Consider the following 23,237-nt stretch of genomic DNA (forward strand, 5'->3'; position numbering starts at 1 on the left):
CATTCATGTAAAGAATAGGTAAACAATATAAAATACTTGAGATATTTCAAAAATTTTTAAGGAATATTATTCGTAATAAAGAAAACTTCATTTTACATTATTGACACCATGTAAACAATGGGTAAACAATATAAAATACTTAAGATATTTCAAAAATTCCTAAGGAATATTATTCGTAATGATTCATTCATGTAAACAATAAGTAAACAATGTGAAATACTTCAGTTATTTCAACATTTCTTAAGAAATATTATTTGCCATAGAAAAATCCTTAATTTACACTGTTGACCTCATGTAAACAATGGGTAAACAATATAAAATATTTGAGATATTTCAAAAATTCTTATGAAATATTATTTGCCATAGAAAAAACTTTAATTTACATTATTGACATCATGTAAACAATAGGTAAAGAATGTGAAATACTTAAGATATTTCAAAAATTCTTAATGAATATTATTCTTAATAAAGAAAACTTCATTCTACATTGTTGACACCATGTAAACAATATAAAATACTTGAGATATTTCCAAAATTCCTAAGGAATATTATTCGCAATAAAGAAAACTTCATTTTACATTGTTTACACCATGTAAACAATGGGTAAACAATATGAAATATTAAAGATATTTCAAAAATTCTTAAAGAATATTATTCTTAATATAGAAAACTTCATTTTACATTGTTTACACCATGTAAACAATGGGTAAACAATATGAAATATTAAAGATATTCTAAAAATTCTTAAGGATTATTATTTGTCATAAAAAATCTGTAATTTACATAGTTGACACCGTGTAAACAATGGGTAAATAATATGAAATACTTAAGATATTTAAAAAATTCTTAAGAAATATTTTTTGCTATAAAAAAATCTTTAATTTAACATTGTAGACCTCATGTAAACAATAGGTAAACAATAAGAAATGTGTATAATATTTCGAAATTTTTTGTAAAATATCAATTGGTTTTTTCCTTGTTAATTTTCTTGTTCATTTCCTTTACTATATTAACCAGTTTAAGGTCTCAGCAGTTTATCTGAAAACAGTTTGTCTCTATAGTTTCTTTTATTCTTTCCTATAGCTGCTGCTCATTATTGCCAACATTTCGCCGACAATTTAAACTAATAGATTTTGCTATTTTTTTAACTAATTACTAGCAATTAAATGCACTGTCATAAATGTCAGCGCATTTTAGTCAAGTAATTAATTTTCTCCCTCAATCAGCTAAACGTAGAAAAAATGTTTAAAGAAATGGGGAGAATAGACAATAAATAGAAATTAAAAAAAAAAGAAATATATCTAAAGTAAAAGCAAAAAAGACATACGTAAAAAACAAAGCAAAACTATTTGCCGGTTATAATAAGAAAAAAAACTAGAGACTAGATTTAATTAACGCTTATATGCACACACCCCATAAAAAATCTGACATACGACTTAATATTATTTGGCACAGCTACAAAAAAAAAAAAAAAGAATTGCAAAAAATAACTTAGACTTTACAAGAGTTTTAAACTTAAAATATTGTTTCAATGTTTCTTTTTTTTTTACTTTACAAAAAGAGATTTATAAATATGGATAATAATAAAAAAAAAATTTGCCATCTAAAAATAGAGAAATCACCTTCAACATCAATGAATCTAACTGATGGCTAAGCTAGAAAAGAACAGTGGTAACCAAAAGAGGCAAAAGTAAAAATTGCATAAAGCAAATAGATATATTTAAATTTCTTCCTCTAAATCAAAATAAAATCTTAATTTGTCTAAATATTTTGATTTTTTTTCACCTTGTCTTAACCACTGTACTTTTTCTCGTCGCATAAAGTGTTGATATCTGCCAGCTTAATGATGACTAACGTTAACATTCCTTTACGTTTTTGCTAATTTAAATATTTAATAAAAATTAATCATTAAAAAAAAAATCATAGAAAATAAAACTTCAGCTTGATATTGAGGCATCACATTAAAAGTATTTGCATTCAAACATGCTTTATATTGCACAGTGGGGGTAAAAATAGGAAGCACATCTTTCGAAAACAAAACTTTCAAAATGATTTATTATTAATTAAAGAAAAACATGTTTAAATTGCACAGTGGGTTGCCAAAGAAAGTAACAAATGCGAATAGAAAACATTTAAAATATTCCAAACAGACAAATTGATATATTTTGCATTGTTGACATCATGTAAACAATGGGTAAACAAAAAGAAATAGACAAGATATGTAAAAAATTCTATAAAATATTATTCCCGAAGAAAAATGTTAAAAATGTAATGTACATTGACATCATGTAAACAATAAGAAATACTTAAGATATGTACAAAATTCTGCAGGAATTATATATATAATATTAATTGTAATAAAAAAAATCTTTAATATACATTGTTGACATCATGTAAACAATGTGTAAACAATACGAAATAATCAAGATTTTCAAAAAATTCTTACGGGATATCAATCGTAATAGAAAAGTCTTTTATTTACAACGTTGACATCATGTAAAAAAATGTAAACAGTATGTAAACAATAAGAAATAATCTAGTTCTGTTCTAGTTCTGTTCTAGTTCTGTTCTAGTTCTGTTCTAGTTCTGTTCTAGTTCTGTTCTAGTTCTGTTCTAGATCTGTTCTAGTTCTGTTCTAGTTCTGTTCTAGTTCTGTTCTAGTTCTGTTCTAGTTCTGTTCTAGTTCTGTTCTAGTTGTTCTAGTTTCTAGTTCTGTTCTAGTTCTGTTCTAGTTCTGTTCTAGTTCTGTTCTAGGTTCTGTTCTAGTTCTGTTCTAGTTCTGTTCTAGTTCTGTTCTAGTTCTGTTCTAGTTCTGTTCTAGTTCTGTTCTAGTTCTGTTCTAGTTCTGTTCTAGGTTCTGTTCTAGTTCTGTTCTAGTTCTGTTCTAGTTCTGTTCTAGTTCTGTTCTAGTTCTGTTCTAGTTCTGTTCTAGTTCTGTTCTAGTTCTGTTCTAGTTCTGTTCTAGTTCTGTTCTAGTTCTGTTCTAGTTCTGTTCTAGTTCTGTTCTAGTTCTGTTCTAGTTCTGTTCTAGTTCTGTTCTAGTTCTGTTCTAGTTCTGTTCTAGTTCTGTTCTAGTTCTGTTCTAGTTCTGTTCTAGTTCTGTTCTAGTTCTGTTCTAGTCTGTTCTAGTTCTGTTCTATTTCTGTTCTAGTTCTGTTCTAGTTCTGTTCTAGTTCTGTTCTAGTTCTGTTCTAGTTCTGTTCTAGTTCTGTTCTAGTTCTGTTCTAGTTCTGTTCTAGTTCTGTTCTAGTTCTGTTCTAGTTCTGTTCTAGCTCTGTTCTAGCTCGGTTCTAGTTCTGTTCTAGTCTGTTCTAGTTCTGTTCTAGTTCTGTTCTAGTTCTGTTCTAGTTTCTGTTCTAGTTCTGTCTAGTTCTGTTCTAGTTCTGTTCTAGTTCTGTTCTGTTCTGTTCTGTTTCTGTTCTGTTCTAGTTCTGTTCTAGTTCTGTTCTAGTTCTGTTCTAGTTCTGTTCTAGTTCTGTTCTAGTTCTGTTCTAGTTCTGTTCTAGTTCTGTTCTAGTTCTGTTCTAGTTCTGTTCTAGTTCTGTTCTAGTTCTGTTCTAGTTCTGTCTAGTTCTGTTCTAGTTCTGTTCTAGTTCTGTTCTAGTTCTGTCTAGTTCTGTTCTAGTTCTGTTCTAGTTCTGTTCTAGTTCTGTTCTAGTTCTGTTCTAGTTCTGTTCTAGTTCTGTTCTAGTTCTGTTCTAGTTCTGTTCTAGTTCTGTTCTAGTTCTGTTCTAGTTCTGTTCTAGTTCTGTTCTAGTTCTGTTCTAGTTCTGTTCTAGTTCTGTTCTAGTTCTGTTCTAGTTCTGTTCTAGTTCTGTTCTAGTTCTGTTCTAGTTCTGTTCTAGTTCTGTTCTAGTTCTGTTCTAGTTCTGTTCTAGTTCTGTTCTAGTTCTGTTCTAGTTCTGTTCTAGTTCTGTTCTAGTTCTGTTGTTCTAGTTCTGTTCTAGTTTGTTCTGTTCTAGTTCTGTTCTAGTTCTGTTCTAGTTCTGTTCTAGTTCTGTTCTAGTTCTGTTCTAGTTCTGTTCTAGTTCTGTTCTAGTTCTGTTCTAGTTCTGTTCTAGTTCTGTTCTAGTTCTGTTCTAGTTCTGTTCTAGTTCTGTTCTAGTTCTGTTCTAGTTCTGTTCTAGTTCTGTTCTAGTTTCTGTTCTAGTTCTGTTCTAGTTCTGTTCTAGTTCTGTTCTAGTTCTGTTCTAGTTCTGTTCTAGTTCTGTTCTAGTTCTGTTCTGTTCTAGTTCTGTTCTAGTTCTGTTCTAGTTCTGTTCTGTTCTAGTTGTGTTCTAGTTGTGTTCTAGTTGTGTTCTAGTTATGTTCTAGTTGTGTTCTAGTTCTGTTCTAGTTCTGTTTTAGTTCCGTTCTAGTTCCGTTCTAGTTCTGTTCTAGTTCTGATCTAGTTCTGTTCTAGTTCTGTTCTAGTTCTGTTCTAGTTCTGTTCTAGTTCTGTTCTAGTTCTGTTCTAGTTCTAGTTCTGTTCTAGTTATGTTCTAGTTCTGTTCTAGATCTGTTCTAGATCTGTTCTAGTTCTGTTCTAGTTCTGTTCTAGTTCTGTTCTAGTTCTGTTCTAGTTCTGTTCTAGTTCTGTTCTAGTTCTGTTCTAGTTCTGTTCTAGTTTCTGTTCTAGTCTGTTCTAGTTCTGTTCTAGTTCTGTTCTAGTTCTGTTCTAGTTCTGTTCTAGTTCTGTTCTAGTTCCGTTCTAGTTCTGTTCTAGTTCTGTTCTAGTTCTGTTCTAGTTCTGGTCTAGTTCCGTTCTAGTTCTGTTCTAGTTGTTCTAGTTCTGTTCTAGTTCTGTTCTAGTTCTGTTCTAGTTCTGTTCTAGTTCTGTTCTAGTTCTGTTCTAGTTCTGTTCTAGTTCTGTTCTAGTTCTGTTCTAGTTCCGTTCTAGTTCTGTTCTAGTTCTGTTCTAGTTCTGTTCTAGTTCTGTTCTAGTTCTGTTCTAGTTCTGTTCTAGTTCTGTTCTAGTTCCGTTCTAGTTCTGTTCTAGTTCTGTTCTAGTTCTGTTCTAGTTCTGTTCTTGTTCTGTTCTAGTTCTGTTCTAGTTCAGTTCTAGGTGAGTTCTAGCTCTTTATTGAATTCAGATGAATCTATAAATATTACCCAGTTTTCAATAAAAATCCTCCCACTGTTAGTTAAAAAAACACCAACCAAAAACTACTCATAAATAACATGCAAACTCAACATCGATCATATAAATTTTAACCATAAATATTTACAGTTGTTTTTTCACTCAATTTTCTATATAGAATTATTATTTTCAACCAGCATCAAAAACATGATTATAGCCAACGTCAAAAACTACGAATGTAGAAATAAAAATCACAGAATTTAAAAAGTGAAATGTTGAAATTTTTCGTTTAATATTTAGCTTTCTTATATGTAAAAAATTATTTGTTGCTAGATAATGACTTTATGTTGGTTATTAAAAATTAAGCTGTATTAGAAGATTTATTTTATTTATTTAAAACTTTTTACCATACACACATCTAATGATGATGTTACTCCAAACATCAATGGTTTTCTACACATTATACGTTTAGGAAGTCGAGTGTTTAAAGATCAAAGAAATCAAAAAAAAAAAAAACTATATAGAAGGAATTAAATTTAATTTGCTAGAGCTTGTGAAAGTTGTTTGTTTGTTTTTTCTTCCTCTATCTATCAAAAAATTTATTTATTTTTCATTAGAAAGACTTTTGCGGGATTAACTTTATTAAAGTCAATAAACAATATATGGGTTTTCTATGGTTATTGAGAAAGACAGCACGCGAATGGGTAATTAGTTTCGAGGTTTTTTAAATGAAAACTATTAAACAGACATTAAGCTTTAAGTTAATAATATAGAAAGAAAGGTCAATTAAAAGAAATTTTAATTAATTGAAATGTAATAACTTTATTACCCAGTTTTTAAATCAAATTTACAATTATTGACATCGTGTCAACTATAGAACAGCATATTGTATTTACTATAGAACAGTCCATAGTCTGGACTACAGAAAAGTCTATAGTCTGGACTATAGAAAAGTCTATAGTATGGACTATAGAACAGTCTATAGTCTGGACTATAGAACAGTCTATAGTCTGGACTATAGAACAGTCTATAGTCTGGACTATAGAACAGTCTATAGTCTGGACTATAGAACAGTCTATAGTCTGGACTATAGAACAGTCTATAGTCTGGACTATAGAACAGTCTATAGTCTGGACTATAGAACAGTCTATAGTCTGGACTATAGAACAGTCTATAGTCTGGACTATAGAACAGTCTATAGTCTGGACTATAGAACAGTCTATAGTCTGGACTATAGAACAGTCTATAGTCTGGACTATAGAACAGTCCATAGTCTGGACTATAGAAAAGTCTATAGTCTGGACTATAGAAAAGTCTATAGTATGGACTATAGAACAGTCTATAGTCTGGACTATAGAACAGTCTATAGTCTGGACTATAGAACAGTCTATAGTCTGGACTATAGAACAGTCTATAGTCTGGACTATAGAACAGTCTATAGTCTGGACTATTGAACAGTCTATAGTCTGGACTATAGAACACTCTATAGTCTGGACTAGAGAACAGTCTATAGTCTGGACTATAGAACAGTCTATAGTCTGGACTATAGAACAGTCTATAGTCTGCACTATAGAACAGTCTATAGTCTGGACTATAGAACAGTGTATAGTCTGGACTATAGAACAGTCTATAGTCTGGACTACAGAACAGTCTATAGTCTGGACTATAGAACAGTCTATAGGCTGGACTATAAAACGGTCTATAGTCTGGACTATAGAACAGTCTATAGTCTGGACTATAGAATAGTCTATAGTCTGAACCATAGAACAGTCTATAGTTTATACTATAGAAGTCTATAGTCTGGACTATTGAACAGTCTATAGTCTGGACCATAGAACATTCTACAGTCTGGTCTATAGAACAGTCTATAGTCTGGACTATAGAACAGTCTATAGTCTGGACTATAGAACAGTCTATAGTCTGGACTATAGAACAGTCTATAGTCTGGACTATAGAACAGTCTATAGTCTGGACTATAGAACAGTCTATAGTCTGGACTATAGAACAGTCTATAGTCTGGACTATAGAACAGTCCATAGTCTGGACTATAGAAAAGTCTATAGTCTGGACTATAGAAAAGTCTATAGTATGGACTATAGAACAGTCTATAGTCTGGACTATAGAACAGTCTATAGTCTGGACTATAGAACAGTCTATAGTCTGGACTATAGAACAGTCTATAGTCTGGACTATAGAACAGTCTATAGTCTGGACTATTGAACAGTCTATAGTCTGGACTATAGAACACTCTATAGTCTGGACTAGAGAACAGTCTATAGTCTGGACTATAGAACAGTCTATAGTCTGGACTATAGAACAGTCTATAGTCTGCACTATAGAACAGTCTATAGTCTGGACTATAGAACAGTGTATAGTCTGGACTATAGAACAGTCTATAGTCTGGACTACAGAACAGTCTATAGTCTGGACTATAGAACAGTCTATAGGCTGGACTATAAAACGGTCTATAGTCTGGACTATAGAACAGTCTATAGTCTGGACTATAGAATAGTCTATAGTCTGAACCATAGAACAGTCTATAGTTTATACTATAGAAGTCTATAGTCTGGACTATTGAACAGTCTATAGTCTGGACCATAGAACATTCTACAGTCTGGTCTATAGAACAGTTTATAGTCTGGACTATAGAACAGTCTATAGTCTGGACTAGAGAACAGTCTATAGTCTGGACTATAGAACAGTCTATAGTTTGGACTATAGACCGTTCCATAGTCTGGACTACAGACGGTTCTATATTCTGGATTTTAGAACGGTCTATAATCTTGACCATGTAACAGTCTATAGTCTGAACTGTAGAACAGTCTATAATCTGGACTATAAAACAGTCCATAGTCTGGACTATAGAATGGTCTATAGTCTGGAATATAGAATGGTCTATAGTCTGGACTATAGAACGGTCTATAGTCTGGACTACAGAACACTCACAGTCTCTAGTCTGCATTATAGAACTGTCTATAGTCTGGACTATAGAACGGTCTACAGTCTGGACTACAGAACTCTCAATAGTCTGCATTATAGATCTGTCTATAGTCTGGACTATAGAACAGTCTATATTCTGGACTATAGAACATTCTATAGTGTGGACTATAGAACAGTCTATATTCTGGACTATAGAACTATCTATAGAACAGTCTTTAGTGTGGACTATAGTCTGGAACAGTCTATATTCTGGACTATAGAGCAGTCTATACAACAGTCCATAGCCGGGACTGTAGAACATTCCATAATCTAGACTAAAGAAGGGAATATAGTCTTTTCTGTAGTCTAAACTATATTTGGTACTCTTTTAGTTTGTGGTTTCAGTTTTGTCTTTTGTCTTCATTTTTATTACTTCTTTAACAGTTTGTTAAATATTTTGTAACTATTCTTTTTAAAATGTCTCTGCTTTTAACTTACATAATTCTTTGTAATATTACATAACGGTTTTTATGTTACGAATATTTTTGCTTAGTTTTAGTTCTATTACGTTTTAGATGATTATTATGCATTTTCTATAGTTCATTACCCTTTTAGAAATGGTTTAACAAAGTTAATGTTTATTTTATTTCTAAGACATTTATTAGTTAAGTTTTCATACTCTCATAAACAAGAATCGTTAAATATAATTTCCAAATAATAAAGTCAATGCTTACGTATGTATAAAACCACATTAGAATGTATGAAATATTATTATGAAATGAAAACATATAGTCTGCTTTAACTATTAATTTAACTAAAAATATAAAAAATTCTAAAAAAAAAAGAAACTAAGAATTTCTTTTTAAACATAACAATATTTTATGACTTGATTACCGCATGCAATTACCACATAATATGATCTAACTGTAGAGCAACATGCCACCACACCATGACACCAAGCACTCTACCTACCACCTCATCAACAACTGAGTCTGAGAATGGTAACAAAACTTACAAAAAAACCGAAATAGTTATATTTTAAAATAAACAAAGACAGTTAACTGATGTATTATTATACAAAAGTTGAAAAAGTAAAAAAAAAAAAAAAAATGAAACAAAACCCTGTTATTAAAACTTATATATTTACCTTTCGGTGGTTGCTTGCTTAGTTAGTGGGTTCAGTTTGTAGCTGTTCTTGTTACACTTCTTCCTTCTTCTTTCTTGAAAAAGAACAGCCAGCCTTCATTTATTTTCTAATATCAACATCATGGTTTGTTTTATGATTATTTCCGCTTGAATTAAGTAACAATAACACGACATTACTCTATAATAAAAAGAAATAAACCGAAAAAAAGACACAATTAACTAAAGAAAAAATTACATTTCTATTTTATTTTTTATTTTTACACAACACACCAAAATTCCAACAATATAAACTACGACACCCAAATTGTTGGCAATAATAACACCACAAGAACAACGGAAGAATGTACATAATTTAAGATTAAAGTGGAAAAATAAAGTAACAAGTGCAATCATGACATAAAAAATAAAACAAGTAAAACAAAAAAAGACACAGAATTTTTATTACAATGTTTGCTACATGCAATGTAACCTGTTGTTCAAAAAAAAAAAAAAAAAAAAACAAAAAAACATCTAAGAGGAAATCAAAAGACTTAAGCTACCAACAGTCTTAGAAACGGCATAATTTTTTGTTTAGAATGTTGAATCTAGCAAAATTTTGCATAATTTTTTATAAGAAAAGAAAAGATTTTACATAGAAAATTATTGACACAAATCAAAAATACAAGAAAAAAAACTTAAATAAATAAGACAAGCAGATGGATGGACAGACAGACAGACAGACAGACAGACAGACAGACAGACAGACAGACGGACGGACGAACATACATAAGACAGACGGACGAAGAATCAAAAACAAAAATGTTTAGAAGACAGGTGGATTATAGACTAGATTATAAACTAGACTATAGGCTAGACTATAGGCTAGACAATAGGCTAGACAATAGGCTAGACTTAGACTAGACTATAGATTAGACTATAGAATAGACTATAGACTAGACTATAGACTAGACGATAGACTAGACTATAGACTAGACTATAGACTAGACTATAGACTAGACTGTAGACTAGACTATAGACTAGACTGTAGACTAGACGTAGACTAGACTATAGACTAGACTATAGACTAGACTAAAGACTAGACTATAGACTAGACTATAGACTAGACTATAGACTAGACTATAGACTACTATAGACTAGACTATAGACTAGACTATAGACTAGACCTATAGACTAGACTATAGACTAGACTATAGACTAGACTATAGACTAGACTATAGACTAGACTATAGACTAGACTATAGACTAGACTATAGACTAGACTATAGACTAGACCTATAGACTAGACTACAGACTAGACTATAGACTAGACTATAGACTAGACTACAGACTAGACTATAGACTAGCTAGACGACTAGACTACAGACTAGACTATAGACTAGACTATAGACTAGACTATAGACTAGACTATAGACTAGACTATAGACTAGACTATAGACTAGACTATAGACTAGACTATAGACTAGACTATAGACTAGACTATAGACTAGACTATAGACTAGACTATAGACTAGACTATAGACTAGACTATAGACTAGACTATAGACTAGACTATAGACCAGACTATACACTAGACTATAGACTAGACTATAGACTAGACTACAGACCTAGACTATAAGACTAGACTATAGACTAGACTATAGACTAGACTACAGACTAGACTATAGACTAGACTATAGACTAGACTATAGACTAGACTATAGACTAGACTATAGACTAGACTATAGACTAGACTATAGACTAGACTATAGACTAGACTATAGACTAGACTATAGACTAGACTATAGACTAGACTATAGACTAGACTATAGACTAGACTATAGACTAGACTATAGACTAGACTATAGACTAGACTATAGACTAGACTATAGACTAGACTATAGACTAGACTATAGACTAGACTATAGACTAGACTATAGACTAGACTATAGACTAGACTATAGACTAGACTATAGACTAGACTATAGACTAGACTATAGACTAGACTATAGACTGGACTATAGAATAGACTATAGACTAGACTATAGAACTATAGACTAGTCTATAGAAACTATAGGCTAGTCTATAGACTAGTCTATAGACTAGATTATAGACTAGTCTATAGACTAGACTATAGACTAGACCTATAGACTAGTCTATAGACTAGACTATAGACTAGACTATAGACTAGACTATAAACTAGACTATAGACTAGACTATAGACTAGACTATAGACTAGACTATAGACTATACTATAGATTAGACTATAGACTAGACTATAGACTAGACTATAGACTAGACTATAGACTAGACTGTAGACTAGACTATAGACTAGACTATAGACTAGACTATAGACTACACTATAGACTACACTATAGACTACACTATAGACTAGACTATAGACTACACTATAGACTAGACTATAGACTAGACTATAGACTAGACTATAGACTACACTATAGACTAGACTATAGACTAGACTATAGACTAGACTATAGACTAGACTATAGACTAGACTATAGACTAGACTATAGACTAGACTATAGACTAGACTATAGACTAGACTATAGACTAGACTATAGACTAGCTATAGACTGGACTATAGACTAGACTATAGACTAGACTATAGACTAGACTATAGACTATAGACTAGACTATAGACTATACTATAGACTAGACTATAGACTAGACTATAGACTAGACTATAGACTAGACTATAGACTAGACTATAGACTAGACTATAGACTAGACTATAGCTAGACTATAGACTAGACTATAGACTAGACTATAGACTAGACTATAGACTAGACTATAGACTAGACTATAGACTAGACTATAGACTAGACTATAGACTAGACTTAGACTAGACTATAGACTAGACTATAGACTAGACTATAGACTAGACTATAGACTAGACTATAGACTAGACTATAGACTAGACTATAGACGACTATAGACTACTAGACTAGACTATAGACTAGACTATAGACTAGAACTATAGACTAGATAGACTAGACTATAGACTAGACTTAGACTAGACTATAGGACTAGACTATAGACTAGACTATAGACTAGACTATAGACTAGACTATAGACTAGACTATATAGACTTAGACTATAGACTAGACTATAGACTAGACTATAGACTAGACTATAGACTAGACTATAGACTATAGACTATAGACTAGACTATAGACTAGACTATAGACTAAACTATAGACTAGACTATAGACTGACTATGACTAGACTATAGACTAGACTATAGACTAGACTATAGACTAGACTATAGACTAGACTATAGACTAGACTATAGACTAGACTAGAGACTAGACTATAGACTAGACTATAGACTCTAGATATAGACTAGACTATAGACTAGACCATGCTGTTGACTAGACTATAGACTAGACTATAGACTAGACTATAGACTAGACTATAGACTAGACTATAGACTAGACTATAGACTAGACTATAGACTAGACTATAGACTAGACTATAGACTAGACTATAGACTAGACTATAGACTAGACTATAGACTAGACTATAGACTAGACTATAGACTAGACTATAGACTAGACTATAGACTAGACTATAGACTAGACTATAGACTAGACTATAGACTAGACTATAGACTAGACTAGACCATGCTGTTGACTAGAATATGGTCCTTTATATAGTCCAGACTATACATCCTACAGTTGCCCCGACTATAGACTAGGCTATGTTTCAGATTATAGTCTAGTTTCTGGGCCTGATTATAATCGAGATTATAGATTATGTTAATTTTAATTTGCCAACTATTTAAAGTAGTTAGTTTCATGTTATAAACTTTTAAACTAAACTAATTAGAACATAAAACGAAACCTGACTTTCTTTCTTTCTTTACACAATGATTTATTAATCTCTAAATAGCTGACTAAAACATTTGCTATCTGTAACTTTATTACTCATACCTGTCAATAACATGATTTTTATGGTCAAATACTTCCTTTTGCTAAAAATATTTATTTGCTTTCATTTCAAGATCTTAAAAAAAAGCAACCAAAATACTAAAACAAGAACTAATAGCAGATAATAAATTTCAAAAAACCAACATTTAAAACACTTTTATTTTTGTTTTAGGATGAAAATGGGTTAACAAAAAAAAAAAATCTACATAATGACGATAATGATGTTAATATGAGGTCATTATTTGTTTTGGATTGAACGTAAAGTGTCTAAATTAATTTTTGTGTTTTGTGAGGTGTTTATTTTAAAGATTAAATGAAAAAAATATGACCTAGTAAAATATATATTTGATGTTTTTTTTTGAAAGAAATTCTTAACTGCGAGTTCTAAACTACAAATTAAATCAAACAATGAATGAATTTTGAGGTGGTAGCTTCACTAACAAATGATTAAGCATGACTGCTGTAGTCGGACAGAATTCGCTGAATTGTAAAGAAACAAAAAAACTAATATGCAAATTATTAACATATTTTTATAGTTTATAAGTATGTAAAATGGCTAATAATTTATTTTAACGGTTTATTTTTACTTTCACATCTGTTTTGGTTTGATTTTTTTTTTTGTTTATTTTCAGTTATGAAGAAGTTAATAATCTTTTGAGTCTAATAATAGTGAATGAAAATGAATCAAGTGGCTGTAGAATACTCTATAGTAGGCAGATAAATTTTTAACAAGAGTTATCGAAACTGCAGCAAACCATTTAGACTGAAAGTTATTAAAATGTTTGGGCAGAGTACTTCTTCCCCTTGATTTTCTTTTTTTAATGCTTAACATCATATAAACATTCATTGTAGGGCTTTCACTTGATCACTTTCAACTTCTTGTTTCACTACTTTATTCTGACTCACTTTTCTTCCCCCAGTTTAGCTTTCTGGTCAACGCTTTTTTTCAAAAAAGAATGTTTTATTATTTTTGTTTAACAGCAACTAATATTTGTTATTAATTATATACATTGTTTTTTGTTAATAACTAGTTTATGTTCTTTTTTGGTTCTTTTTTGTTTGCTTCTGCTCAAGTGTTGTACCAAAAAACAATTTAAAAAAAAAATTTGTTTAACTGGTCAAAAGAAAAAGTTCATAAATGACTAAACATTAAATACAAACTTAATGTTTTTTTTTTTTTCATTTATTTTTAGAAGAAAATTATCTAGCTGTACAAGTTTCTTTTTTCTCTACAAATTTGTTAAAAATTTGGGTTTTGAGGTGTTAGGAAAAGTTATTGAAAAATATAAAGCAATTGTTCAAATGTAGAAGCATTACAAATAATACATAAGGAAAGTTCGTCTGATTGAAAGGACATAAATATTTAGTTCACAGACTATTATTGACTATAGCCTATTTTGAGGGCATAGTCAATAGTCTAGTCTATAGTATAGACTATAGTCTAGTCTATAGTCTACTCTATAGTATAGTCCATAGTCTATTCCAAAGTCTGGTCTATAGTCTAGTCTATAGTCTAGCCTACAGTATAGTCTATAGTGTAGGTTACAGAATAGTCTATAGCATTGGCCATAGAATAGCCTATAGTCTAGTTTATACTCCAGTATATAGACTAGTCTATAATCTAGCCTATAATCAAGTCTATACTGTAGGCTAAAGTCTAGTCCTTAGTGTAGACTATATACTATTCTATGGGTAGGCTATAGTCTAGTCTTTAGCGTAGGCTATAGTCCAGTCTATAGCGTAGGCTATAGCATAGTCAATAGTCTAGTCTATGGTCTATTCTATAATCTAGTTTATATTCTACTCTACAGTCTAGTTTAATCTAGTCTATAGTAAACACTAGTAAAGTCTACTATATAATCTAGTCTATAGTCAAGTATATAGTATAGTCTATAGTCTAGTCTATAGTCTAGTATATAGTCTAGTCTATAGTCTAGTCTATAGTCTAGTCTATAGTATAGTCTATAGTCTAGTCTATAGTCTAGTCTATAGTCTAGTCTAGTGTAGTCTAGTCTAGTCTAGTTTAGTCTAGTCTATAGTCTATTCTATAGTCTAGTCTAATCTAATCTAGTCTAGTCTAGTAGAGTCTTGTCTAGTCTAGTCTATAGTCTAGTCTAGTCGAGTCTAGTCTAGTCTAGTCTAGTCTAGTCTAGTCTAGTCTAGTCTAGTCTAGTCTAGTCTAGTCTAGTCTAGTCTAGTCTAGTCTAGTCTAGTCTAGTCTAGTATAGTCTAGTCTAGTCTAGTCGAGTCGAGTCGAGTCTAGTCTAGTCTAGTCTAGTCTAGTCTAGTCTAGTCTAGTCTAGTCTAGTCTAGTCTAGTCTAGTCTAGTCTAGTCTAGTCTAGTCTAGTCTAGTCTAGTCTAGTCTAGTCTAGTCTAGTCTAGTCTAGTCTAGTCTATAGTCTAGTCTATAGTCTAGTCTATAGTCTAGTCTATAGTCTAGTCTGTAGTCTAGTCTATAGTCTAGTCTATAGTCTAGCCTATAGTCTAGTCAATAGTCTAGTCTATAGTCTAGTCTATAGTCTAGTCTATATTCTAGTCTATAGTCTAGTCTATAGTCTAGTCTATAGTCTAGTCTATAGTCTAGTCTACAGTCTAGTCTATAGTCTAGTCTATAGTCTAGTCTATAGTCTAGTTTATAGTCTAGTCTATAGTCTAGTCTATAGTCTAGTCTATACTCTAGTCTATAGTCTAGTCTATACTCTAGTTTATAGTCTAGTCTATAGCCTAGTCTATAGTCTAGTTATAGTCTAGTCTATAGTCTAGTCTATAGTCTACTCTATAGTCTACTCTATAGTCTAGTCTATAGTCTAGTCTATAGTCTAGTCTATAGTCTAGTCTATAGTCTAGTCTATAGTCTAGTCTATAGTCTAGTCTATAGTCTAGTCTATAGTCTAGTCTATAGTCTAGTCTATAGTCTAGTCTATAGTCTAGTCTATAGTCTAGTCTATAGTCTAGTCTATAGTCTAGTCTATAGTCTAGTCTATAGTCTAGTCTATAGTCTAGTCTATAGTCTAGTCTATAGTCTAGTCTATAGTCTAGTCTATAGTCTAGTCTATAGTCTAGTCTATAGTCTAGTCTATAGTCTAGTCTATAGTCTAGTCTATAGTCTAGTCTATAGTCTAGTCTATAGTCTAGTCTATAGTCTAGTCTATAGTCTAGTCTATAGTCTAGTCTATAGTCTAGTCTATAGTATAGTCTATAGTCTAGTCTATAGTCTAGTCTATAGTCTAGTCTATAGTATAGTCTATAGTCTAGTCTATAGTCTAGTCTATAGTCTAGTCTATAGTCTAGTCTATAGTCTAGTCTAGTCTAGTCTATAGTATAGTCTATAGTATAGTCTATAGTCTAGTCTATAGTCTAGTCTATAGTCTAGTCTATAGTCTAGTCTATAGTCTAGTCTATAGTCTATCTATAGTCTAGTCTATAGTCTTCTAGTATAGTCTATAGTCTAGTCTATAGTCTAGTCTATAGTCTAGTCTATAGTCTAGTCTATAGTCTAGTCTATAGTCTAGTCTATAGTCTAGTCTATAGTCTAGTCTATAGTCTAGTCTATAGTCTAGTCTATAGTCTAGTCTATAGTCTAGTCTATAGTCTAGTCTATAGTCTAGTCTATAGTCTAGTCTATAGTCTAGTCTATAGTCCTAGTCTATAGTCTAGTCTAGTCTAGCTATAGTCTAGTCCTATAGTCTAGGCTATAGTCTAGTCTATAGTCTAGTCTATAGTCTAGTCTATAGTCTAGTCTATAGTCTAGTCTATAGTCTAGTCTATAGTCTAGTCTATAGTCTAGTCTATAGTCTAGTCTATAGTCTAGTCTAGTGTAGTCTAGTCTAGTCTAGTCTAGTTAGTCTAGTCTATATCTATTCTATAGTCTAGTCTAATCTAATCTAGTCTAGTCTAGTAGAGTCTTGTCTAGTCTAGTCTATAGTCTAGTCTAGTCGAGTCTAGTCTAGTCTAGTCTAGTCTAGTCTAGTCTAGTCTAGTCTAGTCTAGTCTAGTCTAGTCTAGTCTAGTCTAGTCTAGTCTAGTATAGTCTAGTCTAGTCTAGTCTAGTCTAGTCTAGTCTAGTCTAGTCTAGTCGAGTCGAGTCGAGTCGAGTCTAGTCTAGTCTAGTCTAGTCTATAGTCTAGTCTAGTCTAGTCTAGTCGAGTCTAGTCTAGTCTAGTCTAGTCTATAGTCTAGTCTATAGTCTAGTCTATAGTCTAGTCTATAGTCTAGTCTGTAGGCTAGTCTATAGTCTAGTCTATAGTCTAGTCTATAGTCTAGTCAATAGTCTAGTCTATAGTCTAGTCTATAGTCTAGTCTATATTCTAGTCTATAGTCTAGTCTATAGTCTAGTCTATAGTCTAGTCTATAGTCTAGTCTACAGTCTAGTCTATAGTCTAGTCTATAGTCTAGTCTATAGTCTAGTCTATAGTCTAGTTTATAGTCTAGTCTATAGTCTAGTCTATAGTCTAGTCTATACTCTAGTCTATAGTCTAGTCTATACTCTAGTTTATAGTCTAGTCTATAGCCTAGTCTATAGTCTAGTCTATAGTCTAGTCTATAGTCTAGTCTATAGTCTACTCTATAGTCTACTATAGTCTATAGTCTAGTCTATAGTCTAGTCTATAGTCTAGTCTATAGTCTAGTCTATAGTCTAGTCTATAGTCTAGTCTATAGTCTAGTCTATAGTCTAGTCTATAGTCTAGTCTATAGTCTAGTCTATAGTCTAGTCTATAGTCTAGTCTATAGTCTAGTCTATAGTCTAGTCTATAGTCTAGTCTATAGTCTAGTCTATAGTCTAGTCTATAGTCTAGTCTATAGTCTAGTCTATAGTCTAGTCTATAGTCTAGTCTATAGTCTAGTCTATAGTCTAGTCTATAGTATAGTCTATAGTCTAGTCTATAGTCTAGTCTATAGTCTAGTCTATAGTATAGTCTATAGTCTAGTCTATAGTCTAGTCTATAGTCTAGTCTATAGTCTAGTCTATAGTCTAGTCTATAGTATAGTCTATAGTATAGTCTATAGTATAGTCTATAGTCTAGTCTATAGTCTAGTCTATAGTCTAGTCTATAGTCTATCTATAGTCTAGTCTATAGTCTAGTCTATAGTCTAGTCTATAGTCTAGTCTATAGTCTAGTCTATAGTCTAGTCTATAGTCTAGTCTATAGTCTAGTCTATAGTCTAGTCTATAGTCTAGTCTATAGTCTAGTCTATAGTCTAGTCTATAGTCTAGTCTATAGTCTAGTCTATAGTCTAGTCTATAGTCTAGTCTATAGTCTAGTCTATAGTCTAGTCTATAGTCTAGTCTATAGTCTAGTCTATAGTCTAGTCTATAGTCTAGTCTATAGTCTAGTCTATAGTCTAGTCTATAGTCTAGTCTATAGTCTAGTCTATAGTCTAGTCTATAGTCTAGTCTATAGTCTAGTCTATAGTCTAGTCTATAGTCTAGTCTATAGTCTGCTATAGTCTAGTCCTATAGTCTAGTCTATAGTCCTAGTCTAGTAGGCTAGTCTATAGTCTAGTTTATAGTCCTAGTCCTATAGTCTAGTTCTATAGTCCTAGTCCTATTAGTCTAGGATGCTATAGTCTAGTCCTATAGTCTAGTCTATAGTCCTAGTCTAAGTCCTAGTCTATAGTCTAGTCCTATAGTCGATGTATATAGTCCTGTCTATAACCTAGTCTATTGGCCGGTCTACTAGTTCTAAATCTAAAGTCGAGTCTAAAGTCTAAGTCTAAAGTCTAGTCTATAGTCCTAAGTCCTTAGTTATTGTTTTTTTTTTATAAATTTATAATAAATAAATTTCCTATTTTTTCCACATTCTAAACCAATAACTTTCTTTATTATTCCCATGATATTGATCTAAGGTCGTTAATTGTGGCAGCAACAGCAACCTACCACAATAACAACAACCACTATAAAAACTAAAAAAAATCATGATAATAATGATAATAACGTTAGAAGAAATGACAATAATGATGATAATGATGTTGCTTGATGTTGGCTGGTGATGATAGTTTTCTATGCAGCCAAACAAATCAATCATGTGTGACTACAGTTAAACTTGAACTAAGAGACAGATAGACATTTTTAAAGCAAATTTTTTTGTGTGTTTTTTTCTTTTTGTTGCGAAAATATTTTCTTTATATTTAATTTTCTGGGATATTTTGAATTTGTTGTAAAATAAATTCCTAAGCATATTAACTGTAAACTGAAAAAGAAAATAAATTTTTCTTAAATACAATTTAGCCAAAAGCTATAAAGAAAACAACAACGACAGCAATAACAATAATAGTAATAATAATAACAATAAAGCAAAGTTTATATGAATGTTTGTAGCTTAAGTCTTTTGTTTTGTTTTTTCTCTCTTCGGGTTGAGCTCTAAAATCCATTAGTTGAAAAAAATCAAGAATTTGTTGTGTTAGCTGGAACATTTTGTGGCACCAACTAAAATCTAATATTTTTTTTTTCTTGTGGTTTAAAACTTTAGTTAGAAAGAAAGTTTTTCCTGTTGTTGGTGCTTTTTTGTTGTTATTGCTCTAACATCTTTTATGCTTTGTTAAGATTTTGACAATTTTCCATAGATATTTTGTTAAAGATTTGTTACAACATGTTTCTATTGTTTTTGACTTTAGAAGAAAGAAAAAAAAAAAGAAGTTGTGGTATCTAACGGCATCGGTTACACCAAATAACTGTTCTCACTTTCTTCGAACATGTTGAATTTGAGGTTTTTCTTTTTGTTTTCATCTTTCCCCCCAAAAACGAAATATAAGAAGAAATTGTTTTTAAGTTGCTTACATCCGCTGCAACCGGTAGTTGTCATTTATTTTATAGAACATTAACATTATGTGTTTGAAAATGTCTGTTTAAATAAGATTTAGTTGCTACATATACGTTTATCTTGTTAAGTCGAAAAACTAATTTGAAGCGGATTTTCGTTTGAAAGCGAAAAACGTTCTAACAATTTTTTTCTAAAAGCATTAGCCACCAACGAAGTTGTTACAGGTGCTGCACAGTGGCCAATGAGTTTTAATGATGGTCATAAATTGTCCGGCTTAATTAAGTTTATGTCTTCAGTCTTCTGTTTAATGGTTGAAAATTTGTAACTCTAGCTAATAATAATGGTATTGGTAATTTTAATGATTTCTCAAAATAAATAATTTAAAAAAATTTGACGTTCAATGTTCAAGTTTGTGTCTTAAGTCTTTTGTTTAAAACATGCCATATCAAGTAATTTTCCCACCCCCCACTTATAAAACCTGTTAGGCCCTAAATTTGCTTTATCAATTCTAGGTTGTATATTGTACACTAAAACTTTATTACTCTACTCAACATTAGCATCACAACGCACAGACAATAATCTCTGCACCATAATTCCCCGCTCCATTAGCTGAATAAAAAACACAACATTATAATAAAATTAAGAAAAAAAAAAAAAAAATCCAACTGTTCTTCATAATAATGTCATGGGAAAAATTAAATAAAAACTTAAATATAAAAAAGTTGAAAAAAAAAAAACGAACAAAATCAAGAACAACAGAAAATAAAAATATAATACATATTAATAGCATAAATTTTAGATAAAATAGCAAAAAAATTACAAACAATACTAAGAGACTTAGAAGGCACTTAAAATAAAACAGAAATTGCGTAGAGATTCAACTAATGTCTGCACTGCAGCATGCTATACGAACTACAGAATATAGGCCAAACTTTAGACCCAAATGTAGTCCATAGTACATTTTGTACACTCGACTTTATTCCCGACTATAGTCTAGTTAAAAGTCTATAAACTGGACTGGGCTAAAATCCGATCGGTAGTCTAGCTAGTCTAGTCTATAGTCTAGTATATAGCCTAGTCTATAGTCTAGTCTATAGTCTAGTCTATAGTCTAGCCTATAGTCTAGTCTATAGTCTAGTCTATAGTCTAGTCTATAGTCTAGTCTATAGTCTAGTCTATAGTCTTCTCTATAGACTAGTCTATAAGTGTAGCGTATAGTCTAGTGTATAGTCTAGTATATAGTCTAGTCTATAGTCTAGTCTATAGTCTAGTCTATAGTCTAGTCTATAGTCTAGTCTATAGTCTAGTCTATAGTCTAGTCTATAGTCTAGTCTATAGTCTAGTCTATAGTCTAGTCTATAGTCTAGTCTATAGCCTAGTCTATAGTCCTAGTCTATAGTCTAGTCTATAGTCTATTCTATAGTCTAGTCTATAGTCTATTCTATAGTCTAGTCTATAGTCTAGTCTATAGTCTAGTCTATAGTCTAGTCTATAGTCTAGTCTATAGTCTAGTCTATAGTCTAGTTATAGTCTAGTCTATAGTCTAGGCTATAGTCTAGTCTATAGTCTAGTCTATAGTCTAGTCTATCAGTCTAGTCTATAGTCTAGTCTATAGTTCTAGTCTAGTCTATAGTCTAGTCTATAGTCTAGTCTATAGTCTAGTCTATAGTCCTAGTCTATAGTCTAGTCTATAGTCTAGTCTATAGTCTAGTCTATAGTCTAGTCTATAGTCTAGTCTATAGTCTAGTCTATAGTCTAGTCTATAGTCTAGTCTATAGTTAGTCTATAGTCTAGTCTATAGTCTAGTCTATAGTCTAGTCTATAGTCTAGTCTATAGTCTAGTCTATAGTCTAGTCTATAGTCCTAGTCTATAGTCTAGTTTATAGTCTATTCTATAGTCTAGTCTATAGTCTAGTCTATAGTCTAGTCTATAGTCTAGTCTATAGTCTAGTCTATAGTCTAGTCTATAGTCTAGTCTATAGTCTAGTCTATAGGTCTAGTCTAATAGTCTAGTCTATAGTCTAGTCTATAGTCTAGTCTATAGTCTAGTCTATAGTCTAGTCTATAGTCTAGTCTATAGTCTAGTCTATAGTCTAGTCTATAGTCTAGTCTATAGTCTAGTCTATAGTCTAGTCTATAGTCTAGTCTATAGTCTAGTCTATAGTCTAGTCGTCTAGTCTAGTCTATAGTCTAGTCTATAGTCTAGTCTATAGTCCTAGTCTATAGTCTACAGTCTAGTCTATAGTCTAGTTCTATAGTCTAGTCTATAGTCTAGTCTATAGTCTAGTCTATAGTCTAGTCTATAGTCTAGTCTATAGTCTAGTCTATAGTCTAGTCTATAGTATAGTCTATAGCCTAGTCTAGTCTAGTCTAAAGTCTAGTCTATAGTCTAGTCTATAGTCTAGTCTATAGTCTAGTCTATAGTCTAGTCTATAGTCTGGTCTATAGTCTAGTCTATAGTCTAGTCTATAGTCTAGTCTATAGTCTAGTCTATAGTCTAGTCTATAGTCTAGTCTATAGTCTAGTCTATAGTCTAGTCTGTCTATAGTCTAGTCTATAGTCTAGTCTATAGTCTAGTCTATAGTCTAGTCTATAGTCTAGTCTATAGTCTAGTCTATAGTCTAGTCTATAGTCTAGTCTATAGTCTAGTCTATAGTCTAGTCTACAGTCTAGTCTATAGTCTAGTCTATAGTCTAGTCTATAGTCTAGTCTATAGTCTAGTCTATAGTCTAGTCTATTCTATAGTCTAGTCGAGTCTAGTCTGTAGTCTAGTCTATAGCCTATAGTCTAGTCTATAGCCTATAGTCTAGTCTATAGCCTATAGTCTCGTCTATAGTCTAGTCTATAGTCTAGTCTATAGTCTAGTCTATAGTCTAGTCTATAGTCTAGTTATAGTCTAGTCTATAGTCTAGTCTATAGTCTAGTCTATAGTCTAGTCTATAGTCTAGTCTATAGTCTAGTCTATAGTCTAGTCTATGTCTAGTCTATAGTCTAGTCTATAGTCTAGTCTATAGTCTAGTCTATAGTCTAGTCTATAGTCTAGTCTATAGTCTAATCTATAGTCTAGTCTATAGTCTAGTCTATAGTCTAGTCTATAGTCTAGTCTATAGTCTAGTCTATAGTCTAGTCTATAGTCTAGTCTATAGTCTAGTCTATAGTCTAGTCTATAGTTTTAGTCTATAGTCTAGTCTATAGTCTAGTCTGTAGTCTAGTCTATAGCCTATAGTCTAGTCTATAGCCTATAGTCTAGTCTATAGTCTATTCTATAGTCTAGTCTATAGTCTAGTCTATAGTCCAGTCTAGGGTACAGTCAAGGGTTTTAGTATATAGTCCAGCCTATATTAACCATATACTTTAGTTTCATCTAAAGTCTAGTATATGGTTTAGTTATTGAACTATACTTTTGCTTAGTATATAGGCTGGAC

General features: G+C 31.6%; 1 protein-coding gene across 2 annotated transcripts in view; it reads right to left on the reverse strand.

The window, feature by feature from the left end:
* LOC119601861 overlaps positions 1-23,237 on the reverse strand; it is a 181,246-nt gene that overhangs the window by 109,006 nt on the left and 49,003 nt on the right. Inside the window, exon 2 of one of the 2 annotated variants that reach the window (XM_037953079.1) lies at positions 9,126-9,302. The exons of the other annotated variant lie outside the window; for it this stretch is intronic. The gene's annotated coding sequence lies outside the window, so the exon portion shown is untranslated. The remainder of the gene's footprint in view (positions 1-9,125; positions 9,303-23,237) is intronic. 2 annotated transcript variants of the gene reach the window in all.

Source organism: Lucilia sericata, unplaced genomic scaffold, assembly GCF_015586225.1.
Source record: "Lucilia sericata isolate MDLA Ls3-8-SP2 unplaced genomic scaffold, ASM1558622v1 Contig000194F_arrow, whole genome shotgun sequence".
Taxonomy (NCBI): Eukaryota; Metazoa; Arthropoda; class Insecta; order Diptera; family Calliphoridae; genus Lucilia; species Lucilia sericata.